At 36.6% G+C, this 22,480-nt stretch overlaps 1 protein-coding gene and 1 non-coding gene across 2 annotated transcripts in view; both read right to left on the bottom strand.

Annotated features, from left to right (window-relative positions):
* KCTD8 (potassium channel tetramerization domain containing 8) overlaps positions 1–22,480 on the bottom strand; it is a 213,466-nt gene that overhangs the window by 120,381 nt on the left and 70,605 nt on the right.
* LOC111825976 lies at positions 6,307–6,413 on the bottom strand. The gene has a single exon (XR_002829211.1). It is a non-coding gene; the product is annotated as a U6 spliceosomal RNA (small nuclear RNA).

Here is a 22,480-nt window from a genome sequence, read left to right as displayed (position 1 = left end):
TGAAATCAATAAAGAAATATAATATATATATATATATCATGTATAAACCAGAATCATGTTAATGATAATGCAGGCGGTCAAATGTTTCTCCTAGAACCATTAAAGAAATAATTAGATCAATACTTTAATACCAAAAAAAGCCATTATTCTCCCTGTAAGGCATAATCTTGGCCTTTCACTTGAAATAAGTTGGCAAGTTTCCTTCATGATAAATAATGTAATATTAAAATCACAGTTGGAGAACTGTTCTCCAAATACACACAGCAGGTTATAGGAATTATAGCCCAATTTTACTTGGAAATAAACTATTCCTTCCTAATGAGTATGTCTAGCTTCAAATAACATAGAAGGGCAGAGTTAAGAACATAATTAAAATAATTACATTGCATAAAAAAGAGCACATGAGTTTGCATAGTAAAGACTGGATCAGCTGTGAAAATCACCAAAGAAAATGACACAGTTAATTGGGCTAAACATTAGACAAGTAAAGCCATAATTCAAAACCCTACTTTTCTACTTTCCATTTCTTAACACAGTTTTAAATAACTATAACAATGCAGATGGCATATGTAACAGGAATCTGAAAGTCACACTCTACGAAATATCGGTATAAACGAACTTCAGCTTCAATCAGAGTGGAAAATGAATGCAAAGTGGCCAGAATCACAATGATCAAGGCACACTACATGTGTGTGTCTATCTTCAAAGCGCTTATTCTTATCATCAATGGTATTCATTCTAATAATGAATATCTGTGTGTCTTAACTGTAGTTGATTATGATTCTTATGTTAACTCCTTATCAAAAATTACTTATAAAAAAAGATATATCTATTGCCTTAGAGGGCAAGTGATGTTTACTCAGGGTTTTTTACATCATTAACTTCTAGACACAAAATTCTAGGGATTGTGACCCTCTCGCTCTTGTTGCTCAGTCATTTATGATCACATTGAAGAACAAAGTCACATTTTTTAAAAAGAAACGTGACCTTTCCGCTGCGTTCACCCTCTTTGGCAGCTTTGCAGAATTTATGGTATTGATTCCCTCCTCCCCACTGAAACTCTCTTCTGTCTGTTGGCAAAGTCCTCCTCTTCGACCCTTGAGCCTCCTTTTTTCTGACTTTTTCTCTCTTTCTTAGATTCCCTTTAGATGCATGGTCAGTTCTAGAAACTGCACATTTATAAACTGTATTTCTGAGTGCGACTATAAAAAAAACAAATTATTCTAAAGTCACTGTTATCATTAGCATTAGCATTATCATCCTTATCATCATCATCACCATCATCATCACCATCAGCAACAGCATTCAGCAACAGTTCTACCATCTGTCTTCATTTTTTTAGTTTTACACTTCAATCATCCCAAGACAAACATTTTTGAGATGGAGTTAAGAACACATGTGATTTTTTTGGGAATAATATCTGTGACAGATAAAAAGGGAAGAAGAGAGACTGGGTAGGGAAAGAATTCAGACTGGGATACAGACCTGAAAAATGTTTAAAGAAAGGAGTTGCAGCTGTTAGTCTGTTCTCTGTATCTATGAGTCTGTTTCTATTTTGTTTGTTAGTTTATTTTGTTCATTAGATTCCACATATAAGTGAAATCATATGGATCAGAGGGGAGGAGGTTAGTGGGTGTATGAAAAAGATGAAGGGATTAAGAAAAAACACACAAAAAACTCACAGACAACAGTATGGTGATTACAAAGGGAAAGGGGGGTGGGGGGAGGTAGAAGAGGGTAAAGGAGGAATAAATAGTGATGGAAGGAGACTTGACCTGGGGTGGTGAACACACAATACAATAAATAATGATGTATTATAGAACTGTACACCTGAAACCTATATCATTTTCTTAACCAATGTCATCCCAATAAATTCAATAAATAAATAAATACAGAATGAATGGATGAATAAATCCTATATAATAAAAGCCTAATATGCAAATTGAATGAACAGCAGAATGACTGGTTGGCGGGGGGCTGGGCCAGTGGGCAGGGGGTGGCGACCTGCAGTGGTGGAGGGGCGATCGGGGAGGGGGGGCAGGACTGGCCACTCACAGAGGGAGGCCACCAGCAGTGACAGGGTGATGTGGGACGGGGCCAGCCACTCACTGGCTAGTGCCGTCCCCCAATCGGCCCACCGGTCACCTCCCTCAGAGGGAGGCCAGACTGCGGCTTAGGTCTGCTCCCTGCAAGGACATCCCCCGAGGGCTCCCGAACTGAAGAGGGCACAGGCCGGGCTGAGGGACTCCCCCTCCACCGAGTGCATGAATTTTCGTGCACGGGGCCTCTAGTAAATAAATAAATAAGGAAAGGAGTTGTGGTAAGAAGAGAAGCAGGTTTGGGCAGGCAGCGCTTCAAACCACAGCAAAGATCTAACACTCTTAGCTCACCCAGGGGGCAGCTAAGGAAAAAGCAGCTCCTATTATAGGAGTCCCACATTGGGAAGAAATGTTCAGACACTAGAACCCCTGATATGCTCAGTTATTGTTAAAGAACTGCCCAGAAAAAAGCATGGCTTTGAATCAAAAGCCATTGTGGATCCTGAAAGGACTAACAGCAGGAATCTGTCTACTAACTATACAACTTCCACTGAACATCAAGTTCCATCTGGGAGAGACAGGTGGCACCTCCACGGCTGCCATCTTCTTCATGCCTTCCCTGGACATGGCTACATTTGACTTATGTTTGCTGTGTTCTATCCTGACTTCTCCATAACAAACAGTTCTAGACTCAGCCAAACGATTACTTTTCTAAAGCACAATTCTGATTGTACCAATGCCTATTCAAAAAGCCATTGATATTATTTAATATTACTATTTATTATGTACAATTGACCACTGAACAAGGTGGGGGTTAGGGCCACCTGTGTCCGCACGGTCAAAAATCTGCATATAATTTATGTCATCCCTCTGTACCCACAACTTGAAAATACTGTTTCTGATCCACAGTTGGTTGAATCTGCAGATGTGAAACCCTGGGCTGTGAAGGGCCAACTGTATGTTTACATTAGCCGGTGTAAGTGAACCTGTGTAGTTTAAACCATGCAGGTCAAGGATCAATTAATTTATTATTTAGTAATAAAATTAAAAGTCTTTAAGCATCAAATACCCACCAAAATCTGGACCAAATCATTCTTTCTGAATTTATCTAAGACAGTAAACTGCAGGAAAAAACACATTTCAGAGCCAGGAAAGATAAGCTTTGAAATGCTGACTTTATCCACCACTTACTAGGTGGATAGCTTGATTTCTTCATTAATAAAATAAGAAAACTTGGCATGGATTGTGCAAAAGTTTATTGAAATAATTTTAGAACCAAAAAGCACTTGGTACATTTGAATTCCCTCCCACAGTTCTTTCTCCTCTGCTTGCCTCCAATCAGATCACTTGCCAAGCCTTGGAAGTGTCTCCTACTTTCCTGCCTATGTTTTACCTCTGATCCTTTTTGAACGTCTTTCTCTGCACCATACCATTTTCCCAATACTTAATAAAATATTACCCATCTTCTGAAGTTTTACAGTTTACACCTTGTAATCATTCCAGGCAGATGTTAATCCATCATTTAGACTAAAACAGAAGCAAAACGAAACAAACCATTTTGGGGGAATATTCATGGGCTGCCACGTGTTCCTTTTACTTCTGCACCCATTTGTTTTCATTTATTCCTAGAATAAGTAGCTCATGAGGTCAGGTTCAGTGTGTGTATTTATGTATACACCAAAATACTGGAGCTTCTAGCATAGCATTTACAATAGGAGATCCTCAATAAATATTCCCACATGACATCATCTGGTGATGTACAAGCTAACAACTTCATGAGATTATTTAGTAATGTTCTAAGGATATCTGCTTATGTATGATGGCTCCACAAAAGATATACTATGGCAAAATGAATAAAAAACTGTCAGTGTTTAGAAAACAATTGACAGCCACAAATCTATGAAATGCCATCAATGTAAAATGGCATTACAATGAGTCAGAAAAAACAGACCATCCTTTCCATCATTTATTTAACAAATATTTATTGTCTGCCTTAATTCAGCCAAAGTCCTTGAAAGAACTGTCAATACCTACTCTCCAGCCATCCACTACAATCAGACTTCTATTCCCATTACTTGACTAGGACCACATCATATTTACCAATGAACTTCATGTTGGCTTCCTGGAACACTGACACTGTAAATTCTGACTCACTCCATATCTCAATTTCATCCAGATTTTTTTCCGAACATAGATCCTCTGCTTCCCTGGTCCCCAATCTAAAGTAGAATTTCCCCCATTTACTCTATTCCTTTACTGAGCTTTGTTTTCACATACTGATAATTACCTGACATAATTTACATATCAATTCTTTAATTTTTTTCCCAGTGAACACAGACACCAGGACATGAGTGGGGGCAATCGGGGGATAAGGACACATATGTAATACCTTAATCAATAAAGAAAAAATAAAAATAAAAACATGATGTACCAACTTTAAATACATAAATAAATAAATAAATAAATAAATCCAAGTTAGATTTCCATTTTATTTCTGCTATATTTCTTCAGGAGGAAAAAAAACAACCACATAATGTAGTTTGGTGAAAACTTGTGTTCATAGACCATAAGTTCAAGAATGTCTGGAGATCTCAACTCAGAGAGACTACTGGACTCTGTCTTGGCTTTCCCTCCTCACATCAAGGTTAGGAAAATTTTTTCAAGAAAAAAAGTCAAGGTGATCACAGAGCTATACTCATTTTCTTCTCTTTACTCTGCGGTCACAGCCCTGAATTTCCCATTGCTCAACATGGGAAATTGTTTAACCTATTGTATCCAATGTCCTAGGTGTGCACTGAAAATGCTACTCCAAATCCAGTTATGCTACCATGATTGGAAAACTTGCTTTATTCCAAGTATTTTTATTGGTCACTCAGTAACCAACATAAGAAAAATCTAGTAGATACTCAATAGAAGCAAAAGTTAATTTCGTAACATCCATCTTTAACTCCCTATTTCTGAGTCTTATCACTAACCTACTTCTTTATTTATTTTTTTTGCAATAACATACAACAGGTCTCTCTTCCTCCAATCTCTTTTTTAAACAAACTAAATATATTCACTTACTAAGATAAAATTGTAATCCTATCAGTCTCCAGTTTTAATCATACCTGGTGTTTTCTGAGGAGCTGTTTTTGTTTTGTTTCTTTTCTTGGGGGGGGGGGGGATTTCTAAATTAAGTTGAACCTTCTTAGATTGGCCTAACAGCCTTCCCACTCCCTGACCACAATGTTTCCATCTAGTTTGATCATATTCATGCTCACTGCACATACCAATGAAATTGGATGACATTTCCTTAAATATGACACAAAGTCTCATCTGTAAACCGTGGCTCTCCCACCTGACACAGCCTCCTCTTTCAGAGCCTTGCCTCGCCTCTTGTCATCTCAGAAACCACATTTTTCTTGAAGCCTAAAGAAGATGTTGCCTCCTTCTTTTGAACCATTATAACACACCCTTCTTTTCCTAACTTATTGAGCACGTAGCGGGTGCCACTTCTCTCAGGTTCAGGGCGAATTATTTATTGAGCTTCATAAAGTCCTATTGGGTGAGTGCTGTTATCATCCCCACCTCAAAATGGGGAGACAGCGCACAGGGATGATAAACAAGTTGTCTAATGTGACACTACGTGCAAGCTCTATGCTGTGTTGCTTTACTTAGCACAACCTCACAGTATCATAGATATAAACTACGTGAGGGCAGCAACTTTGCAAAACATTTAGCAAAGATCTTGCATCCAGAAAGTTTAATACAGTAAGTATTTGCTCCTGCTCTGAAAGGCAGAAAGAGTGAAAAATAATGGCCATGAAATGCTATTCTTTTTTTAAAAAAAATTGATATTTCTGCAGATAAATTAATAAAAATATAATAGGAAGTAGTAAATAATAAAAGTTTTAGCTGCCTCAACACTTTATTTTGCAAAATTGTTTTTCTATAACTAAAATTTGGAATAGAAAACGATGAAAAATGGAGTCAATTGAGAAAAACTCAAAAGCCGATAGTTACGTTGGAAATTGTTTTCAGGTAAGGTTTATCCCGGGTAGCTCAGGTGGTTAGAGTATCACCCCGATGCCATAGTTGTTGGTTTGATACCCAGTCAGGACACATACAAAAAGCAACCAAAGAGTGCATGAATAAGTGGAACAACAAATCTATGTCTCTCTCCTCTCTCTCCCTTCTCCCTCCTTCACTCCTTTCCTCTTTTCCTTCTCTCCTTTCACTCTCCCTTCCTCTCTTTCTCTTAAATAAATAAATACAAATTTTTTTTTTAAATATGGAACGCTTCACGAATTTGCGTGTCATCCTTGCGCAGGGGCCATGCTAATCTTCTCTGTATCGTTCCAATTTTAGTATATGTGCTGCCGAAGCGAGCACTAAATACAAAATTTTTAAAATCTTTAAGTAATTAGGAAAAAGTTACTATATGCTTTTCTCTGTCTTTTAAATCAAGAATACCAAAATATAGCTTATATTTTCTCTTGAAAATATAGCCTTTGGAAATATTGATTACTAAATTATGCAGTTATGAGACCATGCCTTCTGGAGTTAATGAGATTGATGAAGACATTTGCTTTATTGCTAGGCATGTTGTTTCTTGTGTCTTCGTCCTCATTAGAAACCATGATACAGAGTTTCAACTTTCAGTAACACTAATCCATTCTGTTGATATTTTGTGATGGCAAATTTATTAACTAGGCAACACAACAGTGCACTTAATTTAAAAAATATTCTCTGCCATGATGGGTGGTTCTAATGCTATTATAATTCTACTAGAGGTCTGGTGCCTGAATTTTGTGCACGGGGGTGGGGGGGGTGTGTCCTTCAGTCCGGCCTGCTCCCTCTCCAATCTGGGACCCTGTGGGATCAGGCCTAAACCAGCAGTTGGACATCCCTCTCACAATCCGGGACGCTGGCTCCTAACCGCTCGCCTGCCTACCTGCCTAATTGCCCCTAACCACTTCTGCCTGCCAGCCTGATCACCCCCTAACCACTCCCCTGCCGGCCTGATTGACACCTGATTCCCCCAACTGCCCTCCCCTGCAGGTCCGATCTCCCACAACTGCCCTCCCCTGCCATAACACGCCTCCTCTGCTGGGACCCACCTCCTCCTCACGAGGTGGTGGAGACACCGGAACCGTTCTCCTCTGCACCCTGCAGAGACGTGGGACCCCCAGGCCTCACCACGCAGAGCAGCCACCAGGCCCCGCCTCTGCTGTGCGCAAGGCCATCTTGTGGTGGCCATCTTGTGGCAGTCATCTTGTGACGGCGTCAGGCTTTTATTATACAGGATATGGACTTTGCAATAGGTATCTAGTGAGAAATTGTTTTCATTTATTTCTTGGTGACTTTGTTTTGTCTGTCAGAATTCTCAGAATATGACTCTTATGCAAATAAGATATTTACATAACTAGAATAAATTACCATCCAGTGTCTTAGAAAAAATTTATTTGGTCTGCATGTTGAGGGCATGGACACACAATCAAGAACTCCAGATTAGAATGCTTCTCCACTAGATAATATCAATCTCTAAGAATGTGATTGATTTATCTTTGTATTCCATATGGCACAGTACAGTTACTTAAAATACTTAATAAGTGAACAAAGCCACTGAAAGAGTTAAATATAATCATTAAAGAAAATTTACAGAAGTGTAGAAAATAATACAATTTATAGTAAAATTAAAGAAATACAAAATCTGAGTATTATTATCAACAATAATTTGCAAAATGATCACTTACTCATGAACACACACATTCAGCCCTATGCATACAGATACACTATAGAGAACTTCTCCATCCCATCCTGACTTTGCCTCTCATGCTTCAGTTGTGTACATCCTTCCAGCTAACACTGAATGTTTCATAAGTTTCATAGTTTTTATGATAGCTTAAGGGTGTCTAACATTGCATCAAAAGTCTTCTTTATGCCCCCTTCACTGAACTTGCTCATTTTATTTTATTGATTAAGGTATTACATATGTGTCTTTATCTCCCCATTGGCCCCCAAACCCCCCACTCATGCCCTCACCCCCTGTTGTCTGCATCCATTAGTTAGGCTTATATGCATGCATACAAGTCCTTTGGTTGATCTCTCCCCCTTACCACAACCCTCCCCTACCTTCCCTGTGAGGTTTGATAGTCTGATCAATGCTTCTCTTTAACCTTTAACCTACTTTACCTAAAATTTATTAAGATCCCAAAAAATTTGATGTGAGTTAATAATAACAGATGTAGTTTCTCTCTTTACATTTCTTTACATCATGACTTTTTTACTACAAAAAAAAAAGAGGGGGAAAAAACGCTAAGCATTATTAGTTGACAATTATAAAAGAGAAGTTGCTCCAATCTATAGATCTCTTAACATGTTCTTAAATCCCCATTTTCTCCACCTCTTGCCGGGTGCCTGGAGCCTGTGCATGATGGCATCAAATAAAAAAAGCAGTGAACTAGAATTTGTCAGGAATATTTCATTTCTGTCTTAGCTACTTGTGGTTTGTGTAACTGTGAATGAAAGGCTTTGTCTGTATGAGGATATTAATGAGTATGATGGCTATGACATGAAATTGTCATAAGACCCAATAATCCCATGTTTAGAACAATATTTTGAACCCTCTGAACAGTAAAAAATGCAGACAATTTTATACATGAACTAAAATGTGTATAAGGTATTCTTATAGTACAAGAATATATATGATATCTTCCTTTGTAAAATGTCATGTCATGTTTCATAAAACTCAAAAGCAATTGTTGCCCTGGCCAGGTGGTAGTAAGTGGAGCATGGTCTCTCTCTCTCTCTCTCTCTCTCTCTCTCTCTCTCTCTCTCTCTCATGGTCTCTCTCTCTCTCTCTCTCTCTCTCTTCTCTCTCTTCTCTCTCTCTCTCTCTCTCTCTCTCTCTCTCTCTCTCTCTCTCTCTCCCTTCCCTCCCTTACTCTTTCCCTCCCATCCTTCCCTCCCTTCTTCTCTCTCTAAAAATAAAAAAGCATATCCTTGGGTGAGGATTTAGGATTTTAAAGAATGTTTTTAAAGGTAATTATTGCAAAAAAAGACATTTAAAACAATTTTAAAACAAAGGTATAAAAAGTTAACATTTACCTTACATGAATTAACTTTTACCACATCATTTTGTCCTTGTAAATATGAGGAAACTGAGAAACTACAAGGTTAAATTATTTGACAAATGTAAAGTGGTGAAACTCAAGCAACCTGCCTTCAGAGACTATGCTGTGGCCTCAGCCCTTGTCCTTTCTTCACCGATCCAGCCTTTCTCCTTCTCTCCCCTTTCCCCTATCATTACCAGCACAGAGAAATACATTTGAATGAATGAGTGAATGAATGCAGGTTAGGTTCTCTGTAATTCCTAAAACAACTGCAGTGGCTCCCAATACAAAAGACCAAATAGCTGAAAAGTGTTATAAGAATATTTCAGGCTGATTAAGAGTCAATTAACATCACTATTGAATGACAGAGGATTCCCCTCCTAAAGCAAATTCTCAACAACAGGGAACAAGGATATGAAGTTAATGTCCATGGAGATTCTACTCTGCTCAAAGGAATCACCAGAACTGAGTAAATCCTTCAAAGGAGGGAGTGACAGCCATGCATATTATGTTCAACATTTTGTAACTTACCTAAAAGTGAATAAGAAAAAGCCCAAAGTCTGTATATATGTGAAAGTAGATGTATTCTTTTTTATTATACCTTATATTTGAATAAATGTAATCAATATAAGTATTATCAAAATAAAATAAAATATAAAAGTTAAGGAATAATTATATCAGACATAAGATTCAAGATCCTGTCTAAACATTTAAATATTCTTCAATTAAATGCTCTGAATTTCATCTTTTCTGTGGATCTTTTTTTCTTGTTCACAGTATAGTAAAAATAAACAACAGGTGAGAGGAAATAAATACTGCCAGAAATATTTTCTTGTGGTAACCTTGAATGCTATTAAAGTATCTAAATATAGGAGATGACACTCAGTTGGAAATTTCTACCAAATCCATAGAGGAAGGACTTCACAAGGTTGGGCTTTTTGCCCCTTCGCCTGAAGCTACACGCTTCTTGTAATTTATATGAGCATAAACATGTTGCTTAAAACTTCAAGGTAGGGTCACCGCTTAATTAGCAGTTCAAGAATTATTTCCATCAAGGTCATTACAATATAAAAACTATGCAGCAGAAAAATAGGAGGCAGTGGAAAGTATACTGATTTAGGAGCTATGGAACTCAGTTCTTGTCCCAGTACTGCTACCAAGTGACATGCACACATTACTCCCTATATTAATATTTTTTTCTTACTTGCTAAGATAAAGTGATTATTTCAATAATAAAAATACAAATAGCCCAATTAAAAATGAGAATATTCTCAGGGAAATGTATTGAAATGGTCCCAATTTATAATCTCTTAACAAAAAAACATGAAAAATCATAATGAAATATCATCTTTGGACTATTGATTTGCCCAAAATAAAAAGATTGTGGCTATTAGATTGTGATTATTATTCACTGTTGGAGCGTGCCTGGTGTGAGTGTAAATCACAATGTCATTGGAGAACAATTTGATGTTGAATGTCACCCAAAGCAATCTATAGATTCAATGTACTCCCCATTAAAATATCAATGGCATATTTCACAGACCTAGAGTGAACTCTCCAAAAATTCATTTGGAATAAAAAAAAAACCCAAATAGCTGCAGCAATCCTGAGAAAGAAGAACAAAGTAGGAGGGATCTCAATACCAGATATCAAGCTGTATTACAAAGCCACTGTTCTCAAAACTGGCACAGGAACAGACATATTGACCAATGCAATAGAATAGAGAATCCAGAAATCGACCAAACCACTATGGTCAATTAATATTTGACAAAGGATGTAAGACCATACAATGGAATCAAGATAGTCTCTTCAATAAATGGTGTTGTGAAAATTGGACAGAAACATGCAAAAAAAAAAAGAAAAGAAAAGAAACTATACCACAAACTTACATCATACACAAAAATAAACTCAAAATGGATAAAGGATTTAAACAGAAGATGGGAAACTATAGAAATATTAGAGGAATCCACAGGCAGCAAAATCTCAGATATATGCTGAAGCAATATCTTCACTGATACAGCTCCTAGGGCAATGGAAACTAAAGAGAAAATAAACAAATGGGACTACATCAAAATAAAAAGTTTCTGTAGAGCAAAAGAAACCATCAACAAAACAACAAGAACGCCCATGGCATGGGAGACCATATTTGCCAATGTTATCTCTGATAAGCGTTTAATCTCCAACATTTACAGGGAACTCATACAACTTAACAAAAGAAAGATAAACAGCCAGAACCGGTTTGGCTCAGTGGATAGAGCGTCGGCCTGCGGACTGAAAGGTCCCAGGTTCGATTCCGGTCAAGGGCATGTAACTGGGTTGTGGGCACATCCCCAGTAGGAGATGTGCAGGAGGCAGCTGATCGATGTTTCTCTCTCATCGATGTTTCTAACTCTCTATCTCTCTCCCTTCCTCTCTGTAAAAAATCAATAAAATATTTAAAAAAAAAAAAAGAAAGATAAACAACCCAATCAAAAAATGGGCAACGGACCTAAATAGATACTTTTTGAAAGAGGACATAAGGAAGGCCAAGAGACACATGAAAACATGCTCAAAATCACTAATCATCCTAGAGATGCAAATCAAAATGACAATGAGGTACCATCTCAAGCCTGTCAGAATGGCTATCATCAACAAATCAACAAACAAGTGCTGGCAGCAAGGATGCGGAGAAAAAGGAACCCTTGTGCACTGCTGGTGGGAATGTAGACTGGTGCAGCCACTGTGGAGAACAGCATGGAGTTTCCTCAAAAAACTAAAAATGGAACTCCCATTTGACCCAGTGATCCCACTTCTAGGAATATATCCCAATAAACTAGAAACACCAATCAGAAAGGATATATGCACCCCTATGTTCATAGCAGCACAATTTACCATAGCTAAGATTTGGAAACAGCCTAAGTGCCCATCAGCAGATGAGTGGATTAAAAAACTGTGGTACATCTACACAATGGAATACTACGCTGTGGTTAAAAAAGAAGGAGTTCTTACCATTTGCAATAGCATGGATGGAACTGGGGAGCATTATGCTAAGCTAAATAAGCCAGTTGCAGAAAGATAAATATCACATGATCTCACTCATTTGCAGAATATAATGAACAACATAAACTGATGAATAAAAACAGATCCAGAGACAGAGAAGCATCAATCAGACCATCAAACCTCAGAGGGAAGGTAGGGGAGAGTGGGGGTAAGTGGGAGAGATCAACCAAAGGACTTGTATGCATACATATAAGCCTAACCAATGGACACAGACACCAGGGGGGTGAGGGCATGAGTAGGGGGTGGGCAATGGGGGGCGGTAAGGACATATATGTAATATCTTAATCAATTTAAAAAAAGGTGACATCAAATACTTTGAACTCAGTCATTCCAGTTCAAGGAATCTATAATAGAAATATTCACAGGGAAGCTTATGCAATATTATTTGTTATAAATAATCAAAAGACACATATACTCATTAAAAGCTAAATGAATTAGTTTTTAGAATACTCAAGTTATGGAGTAACAAGCACTCATTGTTTAAAGGATATAGCTACCAATACAAATATGTATTACTATTTAAAAACATTTCTGAATAGTTATATATTATGAACATTTTCTTATAAATTATACTACTTAGGAAGACAATATTAAGAAATATATCTCAATGACATAATCATGGGCTTAAGTTATTTTTGTTCTTCATACTATTGCTGTGTTGTCTTCTCAATAAAAAACTCTCTCTACCTTAAAAGAGCTGATAGTATTTGTTATTAACTGTTTCCATGGGAACTAGATTACATGCATGTGACCTTGAAATGGCACTTCCATTCCTTAAGGAGTTGATGCACCTACTGACACAGGTACTTTAAAAATCTTTCAATGCAGTGATTTTACAAATTAAAGTAATGCTTTCTTTGGCTTTTATTTTATCAAAAGGAGAGTTATGATTACTACTTTCATTATTTAGAAAACTTTCACGATATAGACACATAGCATTTTAATGACAAAATGATGCTCCTTTCTATCACATCACTGTCCTAAACAAAAATGTCATTTGTGTATATATATACTCTACTGACAGGCACTCATACTGAGGTAAAAATTCAGTAACAGGTGAAGCAGCATCATGCAGAATGTCAAGCCAGTCTATTCAGTTCTGTGTTTCAGTAATAAAATCAAATTCCACAAACGTCCTACATATGCTATGAAAGCATATTAAACAGTTCCATTTTCTCTTTTAAAGATAGCGTGTCTATACTAAAAACATTTATTTTAAGAACTAAAAATACATGAAACATAAGACATTGGGGGGGAAAGCACTTAAGGAGGCCATGACAGCTATTGTTCAACCACCTGCAGTGTTGTCATGTGAACAAAAAGCAGACACACATTCTCTTGCTTCAGAAGGCTGAACTTAGACAAACATGTGGAACTAGCACAGAGGAAAAATTACGGCAGCACTAGAAGAAACTTCAAAGCTTTCACTTCCTGTTTTGTACAATACTACCTGCAAAAACATGTTTTTGAATATATGTAGTATTTTTATAATGCAAAAAAATCACTTCAGAAAAAAAAGAGATAAAAAGTAAGTCGAGTAGTAGAATCTTTAAAAATTGATAAAGAAAGTGACTTTAGTGTTGCCCAATAATGGAGGAGGCTGGCTCAAAGAGCACATTCTTCATCCCAGGAAGCTTTCCAATTTGTTTGCTCTCCAGCATTCAAACCCTCTTCTTGAAAGCACCCAATTTTCCTTTGAAGAATTATATTCTGCTCTCTTTCCCATGTGTATAGCATCAGCTGAAAGATAAATGTAAGGTACTGCAAAGAGCCAAGAATAGCTAAGACACTACTGAGGAACAAGGTGAAAAGACCTGCTCTGTTGTAGATCAGGAATGATTATAAAAATGCAGTTTTTAAGATAATGTAGCATTGGCACAAGGACAGGGAAAGGAACAAATGAAACAAAATGGGAGTGTATTACTAGATGCGTGCATATAAGGACATTTTTTAAACAAAGTTGGCACTTTATACAGAAGGGAAAGGACATGTTCAATAAATAATTCTAGGACAATTCAATATCCACATAGAATAAAATAATTTGACAACTATTGTACAAAATACATAAAAATCAATTCCAGGTAAATTATGGATCAAAATGTAAAAGGCAAAACAATAAAGCTTCTAGAATATAATATAGAAAGTATCTTTATGATAGGGCAGGGAAAGATTTCCTAAACAGGACACAATCAACATTAACCATGAAGAAAAAGATTGATTAATTGGACCACATAAAAATTAGTTATTTATGTTCCCAGCAGATATCATTAAGAGAATTAAAAAATAAACCACTCTCGAGGAGAAGATATTCACAAAAAACATAACCAACAGGGGATTTTTATGCTCTTTGTGTATATCAATCATACAAATTAATAGAAAAAATAATAATCCAATAAAAATTATGGCAAGAAATTTAAACTAATACTTCACAAATGGCCAAATAGAACTCAACCTAATTAGTCAGATGAGCAAATTAAAAGTATGCCAAGATACTAATATATACAAATCAGAGTGGCTAGAATTTAAAAACCTGACAAATATGAAAGATTGCTAAGGAGGTGAAGTGATGGGGGATCATCAAGAGAGAGATGGGAGTGCATAGTTGCACCACTTTGGAAAGCAGTTTGGCATTATCTACTAAAGCTGAAAATACACATACCCAGCAGTGCAGTTCCACACCTAAATATACACCCAAGAGATACAGTGTTAAAAACTAAAAACAACTCAAATGTCCATGAGTGGTAGAATGGATTTAAAAATTGTGAAGTAGCTATATAGTAAATACCATAAAGCAATGAAAATGAAAAACAGTGCAGCTACATGCAACATCTTGACTAAATATCACAAACATCATGTTGGGAAGGGGTGAAGCTAGGAATCATCCCATTTCTTTACAAAAAGGTGAACTAAACATGGGGAGGGATGCACACCTAGGAGTTAAAACTATAAAGAAAATTAATACCATTAAATAAGTAACAAACATTGATGTGAGAGAGAAACATCAATTGGTTGCATCCCGTAAACATCCCAATTGGGGATCGAACCCGAAACCTGGGTATGTGCCCTGACCAGAAATCAAACCTGCAACCTTTTGGTGCACGGGATGATGTTCCAACCAACTGAGCAATCCAGACAGGGCTGGTCTTGTTGCTGTGGGGACTTACTTCAAGGTTTAAGCCCAGGTAGAACAGTTATCTTTTCTCTGGGCTTTGACAATATTTCTAGCACCAAAGACCATTCTGAAGAACTTCAATGCTGATCTGATTGAGACCAGATGAGGCAAGATTAAGACCAGATAAGTGATTATTATTTAAAAAACTGCATGTATAGTAGGTCCTCGGGACCACCTATATAAGCACCTACGTCACTCACATGGAGCACATACACAGCAGTAATGAAGTGAAACAGTAAAAAAAAATTAAAAGAAAGATAATTCCTGACCTTTACTTGTGCTAAATACAGTAAATAATTAAAAAAAAACCATAAAGCACATATGTGCATACGTCGAAATGACGGAACTTTTTTTTTTATATAAATAAATGGGAGGTGGCAACGTAACCACAAAACGATGTAACCCGAGGACTGCCTGTAGTTCTCCCTTAAATATCTTTGGGACATTACCACTTATCAAAACCAGACATTTTAATTCTGCCTTTCTGAGCTGCCTAGTGAATAGATATAAACAAGTGACTTTTTAAAAAATATATGTTTTTATTTATTTCAGAGAGAGGAAGGGAGAGGCAGAGAGAGATAGAAACATCAATGATGAGAGAGAATCATTGATCGGCTGCCTCCTGCACGCCCCCTACCGGGGATCAAGCCTGCAAACCTGGGCATGTGTCCTGACTGGGAATTGAACCATGACCTCCTGGTTCATAGGTCGACACTCAACCACTGAGCCATACCAGCTGGGCCACAAGTGACTTTTTAAAAAAATAAGGAACAATGAATTCAGTGAGCAAGGCTGAAAGGAGAGTTGATGATTACAATGAGGATACAGACACATAGAAACATATCCTCACTTCTCAGGATCAAGACACAGGGAACCAGGAATGTTTCAGTATATTTTTTTCAGTAGATAGAAGTTAACAGCAATCCAACACCCACATGTTTTCTTTTATATTTTGATAAAATGTTTCATCCTAAAAAAGAAATATATGGAACATATAAATTATCCATGTAATATAATGAAAATGTAGGTTACACCACCCAAATTCTATAAGAAACTACAATTTTTTTTAATTTACTTTATGGATACCTGGCCTTACTTTAATAAAATATTTTATTATAAAATAAAATATAAGTTATAAAAGTAATGTAATGAAAAGGTAGATTATCCAGATTGGTTTGGACACTCCATTCAAATTCTCTAAGAAACTATGAAATTTTCATTTAGTTTATGGACACCTGGCCTGAAAGGAAAGATAACAGAAATTGTTAAAAGCCCTGCTCCCTTTTACTCTCCACACACTTAGGGCAGGTAGCTCACTTTTCCCCCAGTGCCAGCCAGGGTCACAGAGTTATCTTTCATGGGCCATTCACACAATTCTTAAAGAAAATGTAGATGCAGTCACATAGAAACAGAACTGAAACTGCCAGAAGGAAAACAACAACTATACTAATGGATGGTTTTAATTATCCTTACATCTGCTGGGAGTGTGCAGAGGTAGAACAACAAACAAGGGTTTTCTTTATTAAATGAATCCAGTGTTTTGTTTTGTTTTTTAAATAGCCAGAAGCATCAAGAAAACAGAATAGAAGGCAACCCTTATATTTAATTCATTTATTAAAAACTAACCAAAGTGAAAATAGAGAAATTCTTGAGGAATCCTTGGAGAAAAGCCATCATAAAAATGTAGTATTTACAGTTTTAAAATCCATGGGGTTTTTGTTAAACATTAAGCAGACAATATAAATTCACAGCTCGCAGTTTTTAAACTTCAGTACAACAGACATCAAATATCTCTTAAAGATGCTATTTAGGAAAGCCTCAGTTGGGTCCGAGCCACTCTGACAGGGACTAGACCTCCTTGGACGCCGGGTATCGGTCGGAGAAGAAGTGAGAAGTTGTGGGTATATGAGAGTCTTTATTGTAGCCCAAGTAACCATTACTATGACGAGAGCTATTAGCCAAAGCAGTTCTTCGGAGTAAAGTCCCATACAGTAGCCATACACCAGCTAGATGACAATACATCTTTCCTACAGAGTAGCAGTGGCCTCCAACATAGGAGCTATACAGGAGCCATCCTTAGAGCTACAGCCTCACTAAGCAGTGGGCTCACACTAAGCAGTCCAGCCTTACATAGCAGCAGCCTCCTCTGCTGGTCAGTAACATACTTATATACAAGCTCAAACACAAGATTCTTTATGCTAGTGATCTCAATACTTAGGCTATAGAAAGGCACACTTGTGCAGTGCATAGCTTGCTGTGTCCTTGCTTTACACCTGCATATAGCAACTAAACCTGGAACACTTTGGTTAGGAGTCCCACGCTCGGAGTGGCCTTGAACATCTGGCCATCCGGCGCACTCTAGACAATGTGTCTTTTCTATTTCATTTACTTATGGGAATAGTATTTCTTTCCACATGCTTTTTTCCCCACTTAATTCCCAATATTTCTTCTTCAGTTTTCACAAATGTTCTTCTCTTCCTTTCCCCCTTCCATCACAGTTCATTCTCTCTTCATTCTCTCTCTCAAAGCAGAGTTTTCCCGAGATGCATCATTACAAGCCTTCCAATATGCTTTATGCTTACCTAATCTCAAGCAAGGTGCCGTATTTTTCTTGATCTTACTCATTCCAAGTTTTTCATTGACACATTTCATCTGTCACTGCAATAGCTATAGGGTTCATGTACCAGCACTCATTTGTGAAGATCCTTCTTGTATAAGGGAGGTTATGAAATCAACTTTCCGTGGGGTGATTAAGACTGGAAGAGTTATCGTCCTGTCAGAAACGGTTAATGTAAATATTGCCTGAAAATGTGTAAAAGAACTAGAGATTCAGAAGCTTTTCTTAGCCTTACAGTATATAATGAGGTATTAAGAATTAGTTGGGGCATTTTTTTATATGTTCTTCTGCACAAAACCACACTCATTTAGTAATACAGCAGAGCCCTGTGTGTTTAGATGTTTGGGTCAGAAATAACCTGCATTTAAAATATATATAAATTATTAATTAACAAAGCCTCAGATCTGATACATTAGGGGATTTTTTTTTGCTATTAGTCTATTTGAGCTAGTTTTCTAGACAATAGTAATACAAATACTCAGAGTGATACACATGTACTCTGCATTGCTAAAGTGAACAAATAAGTCCTCTTGGAAAAACACAAATACACCCAGATTTTAATGTTTTGTGATCTGTATGAGAGATAATCCTGAAATAATAGGATAATTATTAATATTAAAAAGGTAAATGATACCTTAATTCACCAAACAGTTACTGAAAATGTTTAACTTTGTGTCCAATACTGTTCTAAGAGCCATAAGCATGCATGGTTATACCATTGGCTTTGATGTTGAGTACCTCATGATCTCTTAGAAAAGACCTTACACAAGTAACTATCCCTCAAAACAGTTACTGTTACATGGTTACATGTCAGAAGAAAGCAAAATCAGTGTCCTACAAACATCAGGAGGAAAAACGGTCACTTTAGGCTGGCTACCCCTGATTGAATTTGGCAATGTCATACACTTGGAATGTGGAGGTAGCAATCAGTTGGCTTCAATGAGTTGGCAGCATTTCACTAAATCGGAAAGATCAGAAGAAAGAAACTCTAGGCAGAATATAAATAGAGATGAAGGTATAGGAATAGAGATGCCAAGAATGGTAGGAGATCTCTGAAAAAGGCTTTGGCTAAAATGTTGGCCACATATAGATGAGTTAATTAAGGGTTCAGAGTTTTCTGAGCCAAAATATTGATTGATTCTGTATTCCAAGTTAAAAAAAATGTTAGAATTTATTCTTTAGGCAGATGAGAAGTATTAAGAAATAAGAATTATGTTCATTCAATAATAATCCCAACTTTTATGAGTTTGCTAATAGTGTTCCACTTTATGGTTATGGATACTGAACCATAGACATATTAGGAAGTGTGTCCAAAATCACAGAGATAGCAAGTGGTATTTACTCCAAGAGCCATGCTGTTTCTACACTACAATGCAGAACAGTTACTACAATATGAGCAGGGTGTTATTTGTGGAAGAAGTGTGGGGCAAAACAGTGAAGGAAAAGATTGAAGTGAGAGATATCATGAAGTTATTATAAAAACAGTTTAGGTGAGATGAAATGAAACCTGCAATAAGTGCAGTAGGAAAGTAACAGAAAATAAATATTTCAAATAATACCACAAAGAATCTAGAGAGTTTCTTTACTGAATTATAAAGGGAATACCGGATAACTTCAAGTGGCTAATTTTTTCTGTGTTAAAGGTGAAAAAAATTCTTTAAAACTCTAACCCAGTTAAGACTCCCCCAAAATATAATAAGTCAATCAATTAATAAGAAATAGCAGACATTTAAAAGAAATAGCTCAGCAATTCCAAACATAATCCTCTAAATAACAAAAGTGTTACAAGATGTATTTATAATATTTAAGCCATATGCTTTACTTTTTAAAAATATTTCTATAATTTAGGATTAAAAATAACCTGGTAAAATTAGGCAAATGTAAGCATGGTGTTACATGAATTCAAATAATTCTTGAAGTTGCTATTTTCAACTCACTTATGCCAGAAAAGAATTTGTATGAAAGATGGTAACTTAAATAAGAAGCTAGAGGAATTAAAAACACATTTCTATTTCAAATCAACTGAAAGTATCATTAATTCTATTTCCTTGATGCCTGTCACCATAGTATCAAAACACAGAACTATTAGAAGAGAAGCATTAAGAACTGAAACTCTCGGGTCTTTTTATCCATTGTAAGTCATATAAAAGCTTATGAACTAAGAGGAATACTTCCACATTATTTATTCTAAGGTTAAAGGAAGACATTGAAAAAAATGTATCTTTGATGTATTCCCACACATATTAATACTGAGACTATAGCTAGTCTCCAAGGGTATGGATCAGGGGCCAGAGCATTCAGCTAAGAACTCTGCTTCCAGCATCAGTGAATGAAGTTCACTGCAAGCCAGCAAAGACATAGATTATAAATTTGTGTAAAATAAGAAGCTTCAAGAAAGACCAGAGCAGAGAGGGAAGATGTAGGAAACAGAATTTCTCCTCTAAGGACATCTATAATTTTGCAACAACTTTCGTCTTCATTTTTTCATATGTGAAGATTTATAGCATGTTTTATTAAATTTATTGAGGTAATATTGGTTAAAAACATTATAAAGTTTCAGCAGTACAACTATTTAATACAACATCTGTGTACTCTATTGTGTGCTATATGTGCCCTCACATTCACTGCAGCATTATTCACAATAGCCAAGATATAGAAACAATCTAAATGTCCTTTGATGGATAATTGGATAAAAAGATGTTGCCTCAACTTTTGAATAGAACTTTGTGTATCTCTATACAACATACCAGTTCTATGAAAATTGGATGTTAGGAAGTGTTCCTACCAATGAGCACATTCTTACTTAAAGATATAACAGAATAAACAGAAGTCAGTTTATTGGTTTTCAAAAAAACTGATGAAAAGTAGCAAAATATTCAGAACTTTATTTAAATCTATAGCCACACTTATAAATTAGTATCAATAACACAGGGATGTTTGGAGGGTTCCAAGCATGTACAAAAAACATTTGTGGTTCTTGAACTAAAAATCTGCATGCAAAAAAGTGAATATAAACACAGTCCTTACACCTTACACAAAAATCAACTCAAAATGAATCATGGAGCTAAAAGCAAAAGACACAGCTATCAAACCTCTAAAATATAAAATAGGAGAAAATTTAAATGGCCTTGATTTTGAGAAAGACTTTTTAGAAACAACACCAAAAGCACTATACATGAAAGAAAAATTTGATAAATTCAACTCAACTTTGATAAATCCAAGGCCATATCTCACTGACTTATAATAATCATAATAAATACTGTATCAACAATTCATAGTCACAGGATTTGGACTGATTAAGCAAATGACTTCTCTTCTGTCATTTGAAAATACTAGAAAGCTCTAACCAAATGATAGGTATACACTCCCCTCCCTCCAACTTTTTCTTTAGAATAGGAATTTTATCCTAATATATGATTATATTATTTATCATGTTATATGTCTTCTACCCTGCTCCCTGAATCACCTATTTAAAAATCCTTTACTGAATTCCCGTTGCTCCTAAGCACTTTAAGATCCTATGGAGTGACTATTAATAACCAGTCCAGCCTCACAGTGAGCCACCTTCTTCTCTCCACTACAGTCATACCTGTCTTCCTTGAGTCTCTCAGACTTGCCACAGGCTCCCTTCTGCCACAGGCGCTTAGGACCTTCTTCATTTCCTTTTCTAGACCAGAACCAATAACGGCACCAATGGGAATTCATCCAGCCAGTGAGATCAAGGGGGACCTTCCTTCTACTCCACATAATAGTGTCAAGTACTCAGTGAAGCCCCCTTGACCTCCCTGGCTGGATGAAGTCCCCTATTAAGCAATCACATAGCATTTTGTACCCTCTTTGGTTGCTCTTACCATAGCTGAAATGTCTGACAAATATTATTAATACCTGTCTCCCCTACTTCACAATAAACTCCAAGAGTACAGGGAACATGTCTATTTTTGCTTACTGTTCTAATGCTAGTACACAGCCTGAACTCAATGAATCATGCATTTAATGAATAAATACATGAATCAATCAATCAGTCTAAAAGCTAACAGAATTCTTAGAGGTTATATTCCATTACTGGTTCTAGTTTAGCACATCAGACTACAATGTTTACACTGTACATTAAGTTTACAATAGGAATCATGTATGAAGAGACTATGAAGTAGGGGAACTCAACATACAGTGGGGCCTTGACCTACGAGTGTCCCGACTAACGAGTTTTTCCAGATACGAGCCGTCTCTTGGCTGATTTTTTGCTTTGAGTTGCGAGCTAAAATTCGGATTATGAGCCAGCTTCAGATACCCCACTGCTAGTTGGCACAGCGAACGTCACAGTGAACACCACAACATCAGCCCAGCATCACATGTCTCACTCGTTCACTTTTTGATTTGACATACGAGTAATTTGAGTTACGAGCTCCGTCACGGAACGAATTAAACTCGTAAGTCAAGGCCCCACTGTACTTGAAATTAGAATTAATGCCACCATCTATCCCATTAACTAAAATTGCTATTATTGCAAATCTCTGAG

Source organism: Myotis lucifugus, unplaced genomic scaffold, assembly GCF_000147115.1.
Source record: "Myotis lucifugus unplaced genomic scaffold, Myoluc2.0 scaffold_48, whole genome shotgun sequence".
Classification (NCBI taxonomy): Eukaryota; Metazoa; Chordata; class Mammalia; order Chiroptera; family Vespertilionidae; genus Myotis; species Myotis lucifugus.
This window is presented reverse-complemented; position numbering and strand designations above follow the sequence as displayed.